The 15,203-nt window shown below is 43.3% G+C and overlaps 1 non-coding gene and 1 pseudogene across 1 annotated transcript; one reads left to right on the top strand and one right to left on the bottom strand.

Moving 5' to 3' along the window:
* The first annotated feature begins 5,550 nt into the window (after positions 1-5,550).
* LOC127190215 (small nucleolar RNA SNORA17) lies at positions 5,551-5,682 on the top strand. Its single transcript, XR_007830722.1, has one exon. It is a non-coding gene; the product is annotated as a small nucleolar RNA SNORA17 (small nucleolar RNA).
* Positions 5,683-7,520: 1,838 nt separating this feature from the next.
* Positions 7,521-10,361, bottom strand: LOC127189858 (40S ribosomal protein S26-like; annotated as a pseudogene).
* Positions 10,362-15,203: the final 4,842 nt, after the last annotated feature.

Here is a 15,203-nt window from a genome sequence, read left to right as displayed (position 1 = left end):
TTTGACCTTGGCTTTTCCTAAGTCTGCTGCTAGTAAGTTTGATGACCTTGAGATGATGTGAAGCACAAGACACATCCAAGGTCCCTTCTGGTTCTAAGATTGCATGAGTATATACACAATGCATATGACATATAGGAAAGAATGTCACCCTAGACTAAGGAAAGCACTTGTCGCCAGGCGTGATGGCACACGCCTTTAATCCCAGCACTCACGAGGCAGAGGCAGGCAAATCTCTGTGAGTTCTAGGCCAGCCTGGACAGCCAAGGCTAGGCAGAGAAACCCTGTCTCGAAAAACCAAAAAGAAAAAAATAAAGGAAAGCGCTTGTCACTACAACATGACAATTAGCTTTAACATGGTGTGCAGTGCGACACAGAAACACTTTGAGCTATTACTGATGTTCTAGGCCTTTGTCATATGTATGCTTCGCCTCGGACTGGCTCAGTTTGTAAGTGCCTCATTTCAAATGTTCTTTCAGCGTGATACTGTCTCAAACAATACAGAGGGCTCCCAGGACTGGCATGGATTATTCTTTCTAGGGATGCTGATTTTATACAAAAGATAGAGGCAGATCAGGAATCAATCAGAGAAAAAGGATGAGTTTGATCTTCCCAGGGTTTGCTCAAATCACCTAGCCTTGAAAGGGAGAACATTGCATGAGCCAAGACCTGCCATTCCCGGGAGCTGGCCTCAGCTCTTCCCATGGTCATCACAGGAAGAAGGAAAAACAACCCTACAGATGCTCGTCCATCCACCTCCAGAACACCCAGCTGGAAGCACACCTCCCCGTTCTGCACAACACATGAAATGGGAACCCTGCAAAGGTGGGACCCTGTGCTACACAGAGGCAGAAGGAAAGCAGCAAGATTCCAGGTTCTTCAAGGGCAAAGAAAAGACTCAACCTTGACCACAGACAGGGTCGCCATGAATGCTCCTACTGGCCTAAGGCAGCTTCACAGTTTCCCTCATTCTCAAACTCCCTACAGAACAAAAGCCACCAGTCACCACCTCCCTAATAATGCTTCCTGAGATTGTCTTCCATGCAAGAGGCAAGGTTAAATGTAAAGCAGCAAGCCCATCTTCTACATATAGATGAGACACTTTGAGGGTGCTTTCCTCAGATAAGTGCCACCACACAGCAAAAGGTGGTGCCGAAGGTTTTGTGTTCTATGGTCAGACAAATGGAGTTCTTTACAGGAGAGAGGGGAAGAGTTTTCAATAAGCTAAAAGGCCACTGTGAAGTAAAGGTGATATATGCTATAATTTAACCCTAGGCAAGTTTGATTCTCATGGAAGCAAATCCAGATATTGTGACTACACACAAAATCATGTGTTCTACCATATCTGAAGCAGCTGTGTCTGACAGCCCAGTACAGACCTGGTTCCTTGCCCCACCCCCAACACTCCACAAAGCACCTTTAAATCCAAACCAGCTCAGCTGTTCTAGAGTCAGATAATAGAAACAACAGATTATTTTACTCTTGAAGGCTTCTATTCTCCATAATTCGTGTTACACTTTCAAAGTGAAGCTTGGTGTACAGTGAGTTATCAGCTAATTCATCAGCCCAAGATGCTCAAATATATGAAACTGCACTCACATGTACGTTCCTATGTAGCACGCTGACATGGAAAGCCTTCAGAATAAAAATCAAGGGACCTGACACATTGAGCAATTCATAACTCTTGAAGGAACACAGTGTTCTCATCTTTGCAATGAAAATTTAAACCATTCTAAGAACCTCTATGTGGTGAGAAGGCAAACAGTCTATGTTCACATTAGAACAGCTTATAGGCATTGTTCTGGCTAGTTAGTTATTTGTCGACTTGATACAAGCTAGAGTCATTTAGGAAGAGGAAAAGCATGACCCCTCCCCCAATAGACTGGCCGGTGGAAAGACCTGTGTGACATTTTCTTGGTTGGCTACTGATGTGAGAAGGTACAGCCCATGTGGGTAGTGCCACCCTTGGGCTGGTGGTCCTGAGCTGTATAAAAAAGCAGGCTGAGGAAGCCATGAGCATCAAGCCAGAAGGCAGCATTCCTCCATAGCTTCTGCTCCAGTTCCTGCCTCTAGGTTCCTGTCCTGAGTTCCTGCCCTGACTTCCCTTAATGTTGCAATATGACCTGGGAGCTGTAAGCAGATAGTTCCTTCCCAAGTTGTTTTTGGTCATAGTATTTTATCACAGTAGAACTCCTAAGGTAGGCACTAATGTGGAATGTTCTCCAACACATACCAGTCGATGAAGAAAAACAGAGCTTAACTCAAGGCATGCTCCCATTCAAGTCACATAGAAAAACAAGGCTAACTGTGCTTATATGTTCCTAGGCTGGGTCAGAGGAGATAGTTCAGAGTATATGATGAGACATTTCTTGTGCTCTGAATATAGTATTTAGTCTTTTACCAGATATAAGATTCACCTTTTAAAAAATAATTTTAGATCCAGGAAAAAAAAAAAAGGCAAAAGGCCTGTGTGTTTATTACAAAGCATTTCTACCTACATGTAATGTATTTTATAGTAAACATATATTTGTTATAATATTTAAATTTTAGATGACATAAGCAACAGTTCTGTGGTAGCAAGGCTGATTTTCCTCTAGTACTTATTTCTTTAAGCCAGACATGTCTCCTGATAAAGTTACTAGCAGTAGGTGAAAAGGAAACAGTTGGAGGGCAGACCATAGGTCAGCAGCGTGGAAAGAAGCTCAATTGTGGGTCAAGTACTTAAAAAGAGTCTCTGTACAGGAATTAACTGAACTTATTAGACCTCACTCTTAGATTTAAGTGAAGAATGTACAACATCAGGGGATAGTCGGTTGTAAAAACAGAAGCCAAAAGATGCACAGGACTTCAAGGGCAAGAAGGATGCAGAAGAATTGGTAGGGACCACAAGAAAGGCAGATCCAGTCAATGGAATCTCCTTCATGGTTATTCAGCAGCTTATAGCCAGGACCTATGGCAATGGCTCATTGTGTAAATAGTCACTTATCTCCTGCAAAGCAAGAATGTGAAGTGAGGAACACAGTCCAGAGATAATTTTTTTGCAGATCCTCAAAATACACAGACATTCAGCACCCTGCCAATCTCCAGGTCAGATGATGCTGGCAGGGGTCCAAATTTCAGAAAGAAATGGGTGAAAAAGAAAAACTCAAAGGGTGTACGTCCTCTCTGTTTAGGTCTTTTTAAAAGAGATTTTCCTGAAGTCTCATGCACAACTGCCCACCTCCACCTCAATGGCCACACCTTGGTGAAATGCAAACTAGCCTGGGAGGTATTGCCTTTTTACTTGGCACATGTCCAGCCTAAAAGCTCTGTTACCAACAGCCAGGAAAGGCATGAAGAGGCAACAAACAGTTTACTCTCACTAGAAGAAGCATTCAGCAGCTTAGGGAACAATAAGAAAGCAAGGTGGCCAGATCTGAGTTAAGCCACCTTTCCCTACCCAAGTTGAGCCTTGTGCCTGAGAGATCTGCTGAGTGCTGAGATTTCACATTCACTATTCTGCCTCCTTTAAATAAACCCCATGGGTTGTTTGTTTGTTTGTTTGCTTGTTTGTTTTTTAAATGACTAGAGTTAGCTTGATTTTTTTTTTTTTCTTTTTAAAAGAAATAAAATCAGCCAGGCACAATGGTACACACCTTTAATCCCAACACTCAGAAAGCATGAGGCAGGCAATCTCTGTTCGAGACCAGCCTAGTCTACAGAGTGAGGTCCAAGACAGCCAGGGCTACTACACAGAGAAACCCTATCTCGAAAAAAAATACATATATCTGCACATAAAATGTCCTCACTAAATATTCGTTGAACTGTGGGTTCAAAACATGGCTCAGCAGTTAGGAGCACTGACTGCTCTTCAAGAGGACTGGGGATTGGATTACCAGCACCCACATGGTGGTTAACAGCTATTACTCCACTTCTAGGGGATCAGACGACCTCTTCTAGCCTCTGTGGGCACTGTACATGTAATGTGCACTGGCATCCATGCAGGCAAAACAAACATGCACGGAAATTTTTAAATATCTTGAAATTATATTCAATAAACTAAACTGAATTTTAGGAGACATCACACAGTTCTGTTGCTTAGCCCCAACTACCCTCTGCCTGCCTTGGGCCTTCCACTCACCCATTACCCTAGACCACGGGGCTAAGGGCTTGGAGCTGTTTTCCACTAGGACTTTGCAAATACTTTATACAAAACTATAATTAACAGCAGGCTTTTGATGTCTTCTGTTGTCTGGTCTGCCCTGTGAACCCAGTGGCTTTAGTGTAGGTGTTAAAGTACCACTGTGGGCTGGGATATGACTCCATGGGTAAAGGCAGAGGGAGGAGATGAGCCCCCTCCCTCCAGGAGCTTTAGGACCAGTATCCTGGTATGTGCAATAGGGAACAAGACATTTTGTCTCAATAAGGTGGGAGGAGAAAGATTGACACCTGAAGACATCCTAGATTGTCCTCTGTGTCCTTTGACCTCCTCACATACACTATGGTATTCATACTCACACGTGAACATGCACACACACACACACACACACCTTTAAAAACTTGATTGTCTTCTATTGGTGGTATAGTCATAATAGCCTCCTTGAATAGCATGGCAATTTGGGGAAGCTGAGGCAAAACCCACTACTTCCCTATATGAAATTCCTGAGTCAACATGTCTTATTCTTTTTTTTTTTTTTTTATGTCTTATTCTTAAAGCCCTGATTATAATAAAATCTACAGGTGAAAGCTCAGTCAAGACCAAGTAATCCACGCCGGAGGTAACAATAAATTATCATGCACTGTTGTCAAGTGACCACAGAGGAAAATGGTTGCCTGTGTTCAGAAAATATGTGGGAAGAAAAATAACAATGTGAGATGCTCAACTTCCTGGCAACACACTTTTGTCTGAGGACTGGGGAACACATGTATGCATGCAAGGCCAAGGAAACCTCGTCCATCATTCCTCCTGAGTCCTCCTCCTTGTTTTTGAGTCAGAGTCTCTCACTGGGACCTGAAACTCTCAGTTAGGCTAGGCTGGCTGGCCAATAGGCTCCTGAGATCTGCCCTTGCTCATCTTCCCAGTGTTAGGATTAGAAGCAGGAACTTGGCCATGGGTGCTAGAGATCCAACTTGGGTCCTCATGCCTGTGTGGCAAGTACTCCATTGATGAAGCTATCTCACCAGGCCCTAGATTGTACATTTTTGAAAGCCACATTTTAGCTGATGATTCCTTTCATAGCCCAACATTACCCAGTTTATAGAAGATACTTAATAAGTATTTACAAAGCTAAGTGACAGCAGTGTGTCAAATATAAAGAATCAGATTTACAGAAATGACTAAACTGCAAAAAGAAAGAAAACAAAAAATAAAAAATAAAAAGACCCAAAGCTTACCTTTACTATACTTGAATAGACTCAGCTTTTACCTTAATAAATATCAATTCAGTCCACAATGACTTAAATCATAGTAAATCTGATTTTTTTCCATCAAAATTGATCAGCTATTAAGTTGGCTAAACCAAGAGAACCATTTTCAGAATTCACTGTTCATTATCATATTAAAAATTATTTTAACCTACCGCTAGAGGCATTGCAGGTGTGGCTGCTGTGTCACAGGTACCTCAGAAGGTGGCAGAGAGAAGAGAGGCTTTGTCTAAGTTCAGTGTTCTGACCTATGAACATCTAAATGATTAGTAGCCTAACATTCCCTGAAAAAAGTGAGCGCCAGGCAGGCCTGGATAGGCTCACAGGATGGAAAGCAAGCAAGCTAGAGACTAGAAGAATCCTCACCTGGGATTGTGAGTCTTAGGCAGGAGAAAGCCCAAGATGAACCACCCTCAAAGGAGGCCACTTGGGTGGGCCAGGCAAGGAACAAGCTGAGACAAACATCAGACCAGAGTCATGGGGCCTAGACAGGGAGCTAGCTTCAGATGACCACCAGTCCATCCCAGTACATGCCTGGAACGGGGCAGACCCTGCCCGAGATGACCCCAGACACTCAGAGACCACGGGCACCACTAAGAATAGCAAGCAAGTGGTAGAGATGTGGAAGAGAAAGAGAAACAGAAGGATGTGGGCACAATGGAGATTGGCAGACTTGAGGGCAGTGAGGAACAGCCTGCTATGAGTAGCTGGTGATGCCCCCTGGGACCATGGTGGGATCCTGGCCTGTACTGCCATCAGGGGCCACGTCTGGGTCTGTGGCCCTACAAAAGCAGGGGTCTGTTACCACCAAAGGCCAGGCAGGTATTCCTGCTGCCCAGGAACAATTTGATTTTAAAGGGGTGTGCCAAACTGGCCCTACCTCTTACCTGGGCATCATGGGAGAGCTGGCTTTGGAGTCAGGATAGCAGGAGAGATGACCCTGCCCCTAGTCAGCTGCAGGACTAGAGAGAATGGCCCCACATATTGAGGAAGTTTCTGGTGAACTGGCCCTGAGGATATGAGGGTGAGAGAGCTGGCCTTGCCACTCATTTCCTGTCTCCCGTATGCTGATGTGGACAAGGGAGAGATAGCTACTACCTATTCGCCACCTTTGTCAGGCAGGATACTTGGCCCTGGGCCCATAAGATCAGGAGAGCTGTTCCTGCCCCTCACCAGCTGCAGGAGAGCAGGTCCTGCACATTTACCTACCCAGCACAGTAGAGCTGGCTGACTTTGATGGTGGGGACTTGGGTGAGCCAGCCCCAAGGGTCTGAGCATGGGGAGATCTGGCCCAACAATTTGTCTGCCCTGAGGCATCAAGGATGAGGGAAAGACACCCTCACCCAATGCCTCATACAACAGCACTCAAGAGAGCAGGCCCTAGCTGCAGGGTTTGCTGCAAAGCCAGCCCCAAGGGCATGGGAGCCAGAGAGCCTATAGGCTGGTCAGCTTAGATACCTCTCAGGCCTAGATCTAGGAATTTGAATTAGCCCACCTCAACATCTACCATATCGATGAACTGCTGCTAACTATAAGATCGCCATGACACAGGGCAACATCAGGATAGCAGAGAGGAGATTCAGTGAGGTTCCAGTATTGATAGAGCAGCAGAAGCCAGAGGCCACATACCAGAGCAAAAAGTCATTGCAATGAACATTTGCAAGCAAAAAAGCGGGGACAAAAGGGTATACTGTGGGACACACGGTTGGGGGCAGGGGAGGTTGCGAGGGTGGAGAGTGGGTATGAGAGGAGGGGAAGATGAGTGGGATTAGGGTGCATGGTGTGAAATTCACAAGGAATCAATAAAACATTTTTTAATTATTTTAATCTAATCAACCCTAAGAATTCATAGATAAAATTAATTTTATTATAAAGCAAACCAATAGATTACATATGTGTGTGCATATGTATACATACGTATATATGACTTTCCGTACTACTAAGCCCCAAAAAATATCACAATAGAAAAAAATCAGTGAATGTAAGGCATTTGTCCGCCTAGATACTGGGGGCAGGAACATATTATTCAGTTACACATGTATGCTGCAGAGGGCAATGTTCTTATTCACAGTGATAAATGACTTCTCGTCTTTTTTTTTTTTTTTTAATATAACTTCCATTTAATTTGTCCAAAGAGTTTTTTTCTTTTGTCCTTCTGTCACCAAAGCTTTCTGTCTTTGCCTGGCCTTTGGTGGAGGTCACGGTGCAGCACCAGCAGGTCTAAATCATGGTGTGGGTGTTTCGCCCTTCCAGGGTTCATGAGAGCGATTCCTGACTACCTTGCTATCCATGGCACAGATGCAGTAATGTGGCTTCACACAGAGTTTGGGGAGCACATAACTGTCGAAGACACTTGCTTCGGATATATCCCTGACAGCAGCGGCTTCTACAATGTTCCAAATGACAAACTTCTTAACGGCCTTGTCCCTGAGCACGTACTGGGCACAGTTCATGCAGTGGATTGGCTGCACATGGCCAGGGCCCTCTTTAGCATGACTGCTCTTTCTCCCTCTTTTGGTACTTTGATACTTCCTCCTCCAAAGCTCTGACTCTCAAGTCCCTACAATCCGAGAACCTACTTTTCACCCATTGCTATGACTTCCAGTCTTAAGTGCGTGATTTCTTTATGCCCTCTTCTAAATTATAAGAATAAATTTTATGGGCCCAGGGGTCCCGCTCAAACTAAGGCACCAGCCAAGGACAATACAGGCGGTAAACTTTAAACCCCTACCCAGATCTAGCCAATGGGCAGAACATTCTCCACAGTTGAGTGGAGAGTGGGATATGACTTTCTCATGTACTCTGGTGCCTCCCTCACATTTGACCATGTCCCCTGGAGGGGGAGACCTGGTGGCACTCAGAGGAAGGACAGCAGGTTGCCAAGAAGAGACTTGATACCCTATGAGCACATACAGGGGGAGGTAATCCCCCTCAGGAACAGTCATAGGGGAGGGGAATAATGGGAAAATGGGAGGGAGGGAAGAATGGGAGGATACAAGGGATGGGATAAACATTGAGATGTAACAAGAATAAATTAATAAAAAAATTTTTTTAAAAAGAATAAATTTTATGACTAAAAAGCGCCTAAAACTACTCTCAGCAAATTTCTAGTATCCAAATTAATATTATTAGCCATAATTTGTATACTGTATATTTGCACTTTCACTTTTTCTTCTTATTTCACATGCTTTAATTCTCTACTCTCTGAACTGACCTATCCAGTCTCTATTTATATATATTTGATACGGTTTTAGATTCCACATATGTGTAAGATCTACATCAGAGTATAACGTTAATTTGCTTGACTATATATAAGTATTTCAAAACACGTTTATCTTAAATATTATATATAGAGAGAAAGCACTCTGTTTAAAGACTTAAATTTTTTAATTTATTCTTGAAAATTCTGAAGCTTGCAAATCACCTAACCCTTCTCATGGAAGGTTGTCATAAAATCATGAATTACCAGAAATGGAGATGATTCTTATTCAACAAACACTCTTTAGTGATAGAAAATGTTTTACTCGATAGCCCAGGCTGGCCTAAAACACATGGCAGTCCTCCTGCCTGAACTTCCCCAGTGTAGTAGCTTGAGCCACCACAGCTGGCTTCAGCTAACACCTCTCCATGCTGTTTGTGTGTCAGGGTGTGCGGTAGGACTCTGGCTGGAGTAGCCTCGACATGTTGGTGCAGTCTAATGCATAGTGGAGGGGTCTCCCACTTGTTCTTTCACATATGCTTCCAGACAAGCCACACCTGGAGAGGGCCATCCAGACAAGCCACACCTGGAGACAGCCATCAGGACAAGCCACACCTGGAAACGGCCATCCTTTGGTTGCACCTCTCTGATCCCTTCATGTCCATTTCTTAGCCAATCTAGTTTCTTTTAGAGACTCCAAGGGCACTTAACCCCCCCACCCCACCCCTTTCAAGATGACAACATTTCCTCTACATGAAATAAACTTTTTCTCTTGAGAGATCTCTGCTCAGGGCCATATCTGCAACATCCCAAACCACATGATTCAACAAAATCTGCAAGTCCTTTCACCACCCTCATTGCCAAGCCCGTCACTGACTACATTTAGCATGCAATGCTCCAGGCTTGTTACACACTTCCATTCTGATCTGATGCAAGGAAAGGGTTGTAGCTAGCATTTCCTTTGATCTGGGTGTTATAAATGGAATCCAAGTTTGCATTAGCAATTGCTTCCAATCCTGACTTATTCTCGTTCCCTTTTGAGCTTTGCAGTCCCCTATGACTCTCAGATCCATTTCACATAAAACTAAAATGAAGTTACCTCTCTTTCAACGAGTTGCTTCATAACTGGGAGAAAGTTGTTTTTCATATCTGACATAAGATTTACCCTTTGAGCCAGGCATAGTGATGTATATCTTTAAAATCAGCACTTGGAAGGCAGAAGCAGGTACATCTCATAAGAAGTCAAAGCCAGCGTGATCTCCATAGTGAGTTCCAGGACGGCCAGGGCTATAGAGAGAGGCCCCGCCTCAGCAACAACAAATTTGTCCTTTGAGCAACCTACCATAGCAGCCACACTTCCCAACAACATTGATAAGCAGTGTTTATCCTTTCATGTGCCAACTAAAATATGGGTGAATAAAGAGGATCCAGAGGCCAAGAATCAAAAGACCTTCCACAAAATTGATACTGATAAATTGTTCAGTGTTTTTGAAGCTAGCTATTTGAACAGCTACAAACTTCCATGGCTTCACTGTTATCAGTTCTAAAACCCTTTATCCTGAACGGCTTTGCTTAAGTGCCATGCTAGACTGAGGTACAGCTTACCTATGCCACCTTCCTGGTATCCCGGCAATAGCTGTATCACAGAGTAAATGCATTAGTTTGGTCCCACAGCGTCACAACATCTCAGGTACCTTCTCGCAGAAATATCTTGTGTAAACAATTTGATGATGATGGAGAGGGGCAAAAACTCTTCTCCCATAGTAGACCATGCTACTATCGCTAGGCCCATGCCTGTAATCCCAACATTTGGGAGGCTGAGGCAGGCGGATCTCTGTGAGTTCGAGGCCAGCCTGAACTACAAAGTGAGTCCAGGACAGCCAGGGCTACACAAAGAAACCCTGTCTCGAAAACCCTAATAATAATAATAATAATAATAATAATAATAATAATAATAATAATAATAAACAACATCAAGCTGTGACCATGTGGTTGTATGATACCGCAGGGCTTGCCACCATGGTGTCTTATGTGTGCTAGTTCTAACTATACTCACTTGTCCCATTTTCTCTGTTACTCTAAAAATAATAATATACATAATCTTCAACCCAGTTAGTAAATCCGAAGTGACCCTTTCCACTTGTTTCAGCATCTTCAGCAATGACTTAAATTTCGAGTGCAGTCATTAAATGTACATACATATCGTCTTTGGATTGATCTCGGTTCACACGCGTTAAGTCAGGGGTTTAAAGGAGAATTGCTTAGCAGATTGTGGGTGTTAGGTAGGTAAAGGGCTTGAGGACCTCTGGCTGGTCGTCTCCTTCCTGCATGCAGAGACTGCAGACTCTCAATCCCTATTCACAGGCCAGGCAGGTGGACCAGGTGTTTCTAGGTGGGTGGTCTGTGTCTCTGGAGAGTTTAGCATGAGGAAATCTCTATCCTGCCAGGTATCATCAGTTCAGTTCTCCAAGGTAACAGTGGCCAGTGATAAAGCAGGGAAGAATATTCTTGTCTCCAAATGCTAGGCCTTTGTCTTGTATCTTGCCTGGTGGAGGACGTGCTTTAGGCTCCTCAAATATCATAAATAGCAAGCTTAGTTGCCTGGCTAAGAATGCCTATTAAAGGATTCTCATGACCAGCAAAAAGGTTCCTTTCCATTCATATGCTCAAGATCGTTAATGCAAACATGCTTTCTAAATTAGAAGGTTCTAGATGCATGTACTTACTACTATTGCACGTTTACCACCACATCTGGCCAACCCATTTCTGGGCCTAGCATGTTTTAAATGTATCTAAGCCAAACAAGTCTGAAGCCAAAAGAGCCAAGCAGGTGAAACATGATAAAAGCTTAATATAGTCATAAAATAAATATAAGTAGGTGCCACTGGCCCAAGTTTATACAATGCAGAGTCCACCCATTTCAGAAACGATTACCTCCGTGAACTGGGCCCCTGTTGTGGAAATTAGCTGAAGCGCTAAAACCAAGAATAGAAATAAAGAAGTTGATCCAAAATTCATGAAATCTGCCGGGCTGTAATAATTCTTGTCTCAATTGAAAGCACAGCCTTGACATTAAGTGATGTCTTTATTATTCTACAGGGAATTGTGGATTCTTATTTCTTCATCTTGACCTTCAGCCATTTCTTTTCCCTTTAGCACCTCAGAGACTGCTGAAGGGATTCTGGAACATTTCTTAATACAAGTTGCAGCCTTTCCTTACACAATTGGAATGTCGCTTTTAGGTTCAGATGACTGATAACACACTCAGACGCACACTAAAAAGTGTATAACAGATACCAGAGTCTCTATGGGTGACAACAGTGTTGAGCTGAAACACTGCACAAGCTGGGGGGCGGGGGGGTTGGTACAGTGTGGGAGGAATGAATGTCTAACTGAGAAAATTCCATTTCCAAACAGAAGAAGTAGGTAAATAGATCAGTGGGGCCTGGGTAAAGAGAGGGGAGTGTCTATACCCAAGCAAGCGGCAAGGAGCATTTCAGAAAGATATGTGCACACTGCTGTGGCTTAAATATGGTCTGAGTGTGTCTGTCAAAGCATCACATTCCAGGAACATGCCCCGCCCCCACAGTGTGGTGGTGGGAATGTCAAGGAGAGGAACCGGTTGGGAATTGGTTAGACCATCAGGGGCACCAACCTCAAAAAAAGATTAACGCAGTTTTTGTGGGCTTTGCCTACATCTTAACCTATTCAAGCCACCAAAGGGTTAGCAGAAAGGGATTTTTTTCAATATTAATATATATGGAATTATCCATGCTCATGATATTATCGTTGTGTCAGTATCCCCGACCCACAGCACATTGCATTAAATGTACATTAAGGTAATGGAAATGCGATCATTTGCTACTGAATGCGTGGTCTGAAGCCAGTAGCATCAACATCTGGGAACTTGTTAAAAAACCATAGGCCCACCCAGACCAGTGGGATCAGAGTCTGCTTTTTACCAAGGGTCCAGGGGATTCAATCACCCATTAAAGTTTGAGAAACCTGTTGTCAGCTTTTGAAAACTGCAAATAGAGCAAAAAAATAATAATAATAATAACACTTGATCAATTGACGTGGAAGGAAAACGACTCATTAAAACTGCATTATTGTATTGTGAGTTAAACTGAGAAGGGGGGGTTGAATGTTTTACTAGCCGCTAAGTTCTCAAGAAATGATTCAAGCCAAATCTATCCATTATCTTGAGCATCCAAAGTGATCAAAGTGAACCAAGAGTCCAGTTTAATATGTCAAACCGAGTTCTTTGAAGACCAGAAGCTTTCAGGGAAGCACAGTGACTTTAAAAAGCAAACAGCCAGCCAGGAACAAAGCTCCGGTTACGTGGCTGATGGTAGATTTGGTAGGTTGAAATTCTAAAAATTCATCATTACAGGAGAACTAATAAATTTGCCAGGAAAAGTACTCAGCCTCATAAACATTCAGGGACAATAAAATTCCAGTCACTCACTCGTATTGTGAGAAAAACCACTAATAGCCTCAGCCAACTGGATTCACTTAATGGGATTAAAATGATCCAGAGAAGGGACAAAGAAGATGTCCCAATAGGGACATTGGACACAGAAGGGAAAATAATTGACAAATATGAGTGTTCAAAATTAAGATTTCCAAACACTGGTAGAGGGCTTACCTGAGGTACCTGAAGTCTTGCATTCCATCCCCAGCACTGCATAAACCCAGGCAAGGTAGTACATGCCTGTAGTCCCAGCTCTCAGGAGTGGAGGCAAAAGATCATTCTCTGCCATACAGTCTGCTCTACATGAGACCCTGGAGGGTTCCTGATGGGGATGGGGAATAATTCCATTTTTGGATTAAGAACCCCTTCTCACTGAAACATTTTAATGTTTTGAATGAGTTGGTACTGAAGAGAGGTTTAGTGTTCAGTTTACATTTAAGGCTTTATACGAAAGGCGAATTGTCAACAGGAAAGCAAAAGTGTGCAAGCATGCAGATAATGCCCAGGTGACTGAAGGCAGACCTAACAGGAGGGCAGACTTGGCTGGAAAACACCTTTTCCACTTAATGATAATCCTCAACAGCTATTGAAATCTCTGCTTGCTTTCAGTTCTGTGTCGCTGGCAAGCTTCCATTCGCTCTGGCTTTTTGCAAGAGTAACAGTAAGTAAATTTGACTCAACAAAACCAAGTATTATTTTACAAGTACAAACTGAAAATCAACCTAAGTTTGGGCTTGGGTTTTTGAAACTGATGCTAATTTTAAGCAGCAACGGTGAGACTCCCTGGAGCTTTGCATGAGCTAATGACCAGTAGCACAAACACTTTCCATAGTTTTTAAGTGTTTTTAAGAGCAAGCAAGAAACCCTTTATGCTGTTGAACCCCCTGTCTCTTTCCACAAGCCCAAAATGGCCTTGAGAGGTGAAATATCCTAACCTTTGTTTTCTGTAGTGGGATGACTAGATGACTTTGATATACTAGAACTTCAAATGTTTTGCTACATTTATTTATTTAAGTGAGACAGACAGACAGACAGAAAGACAGAGAGAGTGAGAAAGAGAAAGGCAGAGAGACAGAGACAGAGTCATGTACTTGCACCCCAGTCAGTCAGAGATCAACCTGCAGGAATTGGATCTCTCCTTCTAATATCTGGATCCTGGGGACCAAACTTGAGTCATCAGGCATGGCATCCAGCGCCTTTACCCACTACCGCCATCTTATTAGCACTAAAACTTGAACTTGATTGTGAGTCCACAAATGAAGTGAGGTTGCTGTGTTTATCTGCTGTGGCTTTGGTTTTGTTGTTGTATTTGTTGTATTTTTGTTTGGTTTGGTTTGGTTTTTTGAGACAGGGTCTTGCTATGTAGCCCAGGATGGCTTTCAAACACACCATCCTCCCGCCACTATCAACACCCTCCAACCTCCACATGTTAAAATTATAAATGTGTAGCACAGGGTGTCATGAATTCCAGACTGTCCTCATAGTTGATCTATAGCCAAAGATGACCCTGAACTTCTGATCCTCCTGCCTCTACCTCTACCTCCTGGCACTGGGAATGCTGGAACAGCCTGGGTTATGTAGTGCAGAGGCAGAGAGCCAGGGCTTTGTGCATGCTAAGCAGGCTCTCAAATCATCCCTAGCACACAGGTGACCATTGAACATTAGTATCTTCACAAACGTCTCACACTCATTTTATCACACTTCCAAAGCAATGCTTAATAATTTGTGATGAAAACACGAGGGTAACAAAGAATTTACAGATGGGGGAGGAGAGAAGCTGCCTGCGTTCCGTGATAAACAGCCACAGGCTTAAGAACACATCGGATAGCATTTGAATAGTGAATGTTTTTAATCTCAGAAGAAAATTATGCTGACAGCCTTTGACACAGGTACAGCCCGTGAGAGGCATAAACTGGGAGTTAGGGACCAGCTGAGAGTTGGCAGGGCCTGCTTGTAAATGATTGTTGTCGCCAATCCTCCAGGAATAGTGAACTAACTCAAGAGCCAAGGGGGATTGGACACCACCATGGACTAAATAGACTGCACTCAATAAGGAGAACTTATCTGTGATCACCAATAAGTTAAAGGTATGGTGTGTTTAAAAAAAAAAAAAAAAAAAAAAAAGCATCT

The sequence above is a fragment of the Acomys russatus genome, chromosome 5 (genome assembly GCF_903995435.1).
Source record: "Acomys russatus chromosome 5, mAcoRus1.1, whole genome shotgun sequence".
NCBI classification, from domain to species: Eukaryota; Metazoa; Chordata; class Mammalia; order Rodentia; family Muridae; genus Acomys; species Acomys russatus.
The sequence above is the reverse complement of the archived record's forward strand: the minus strand, read 5'-3'. Positions and strand labels throughout refer to the sequence as shown.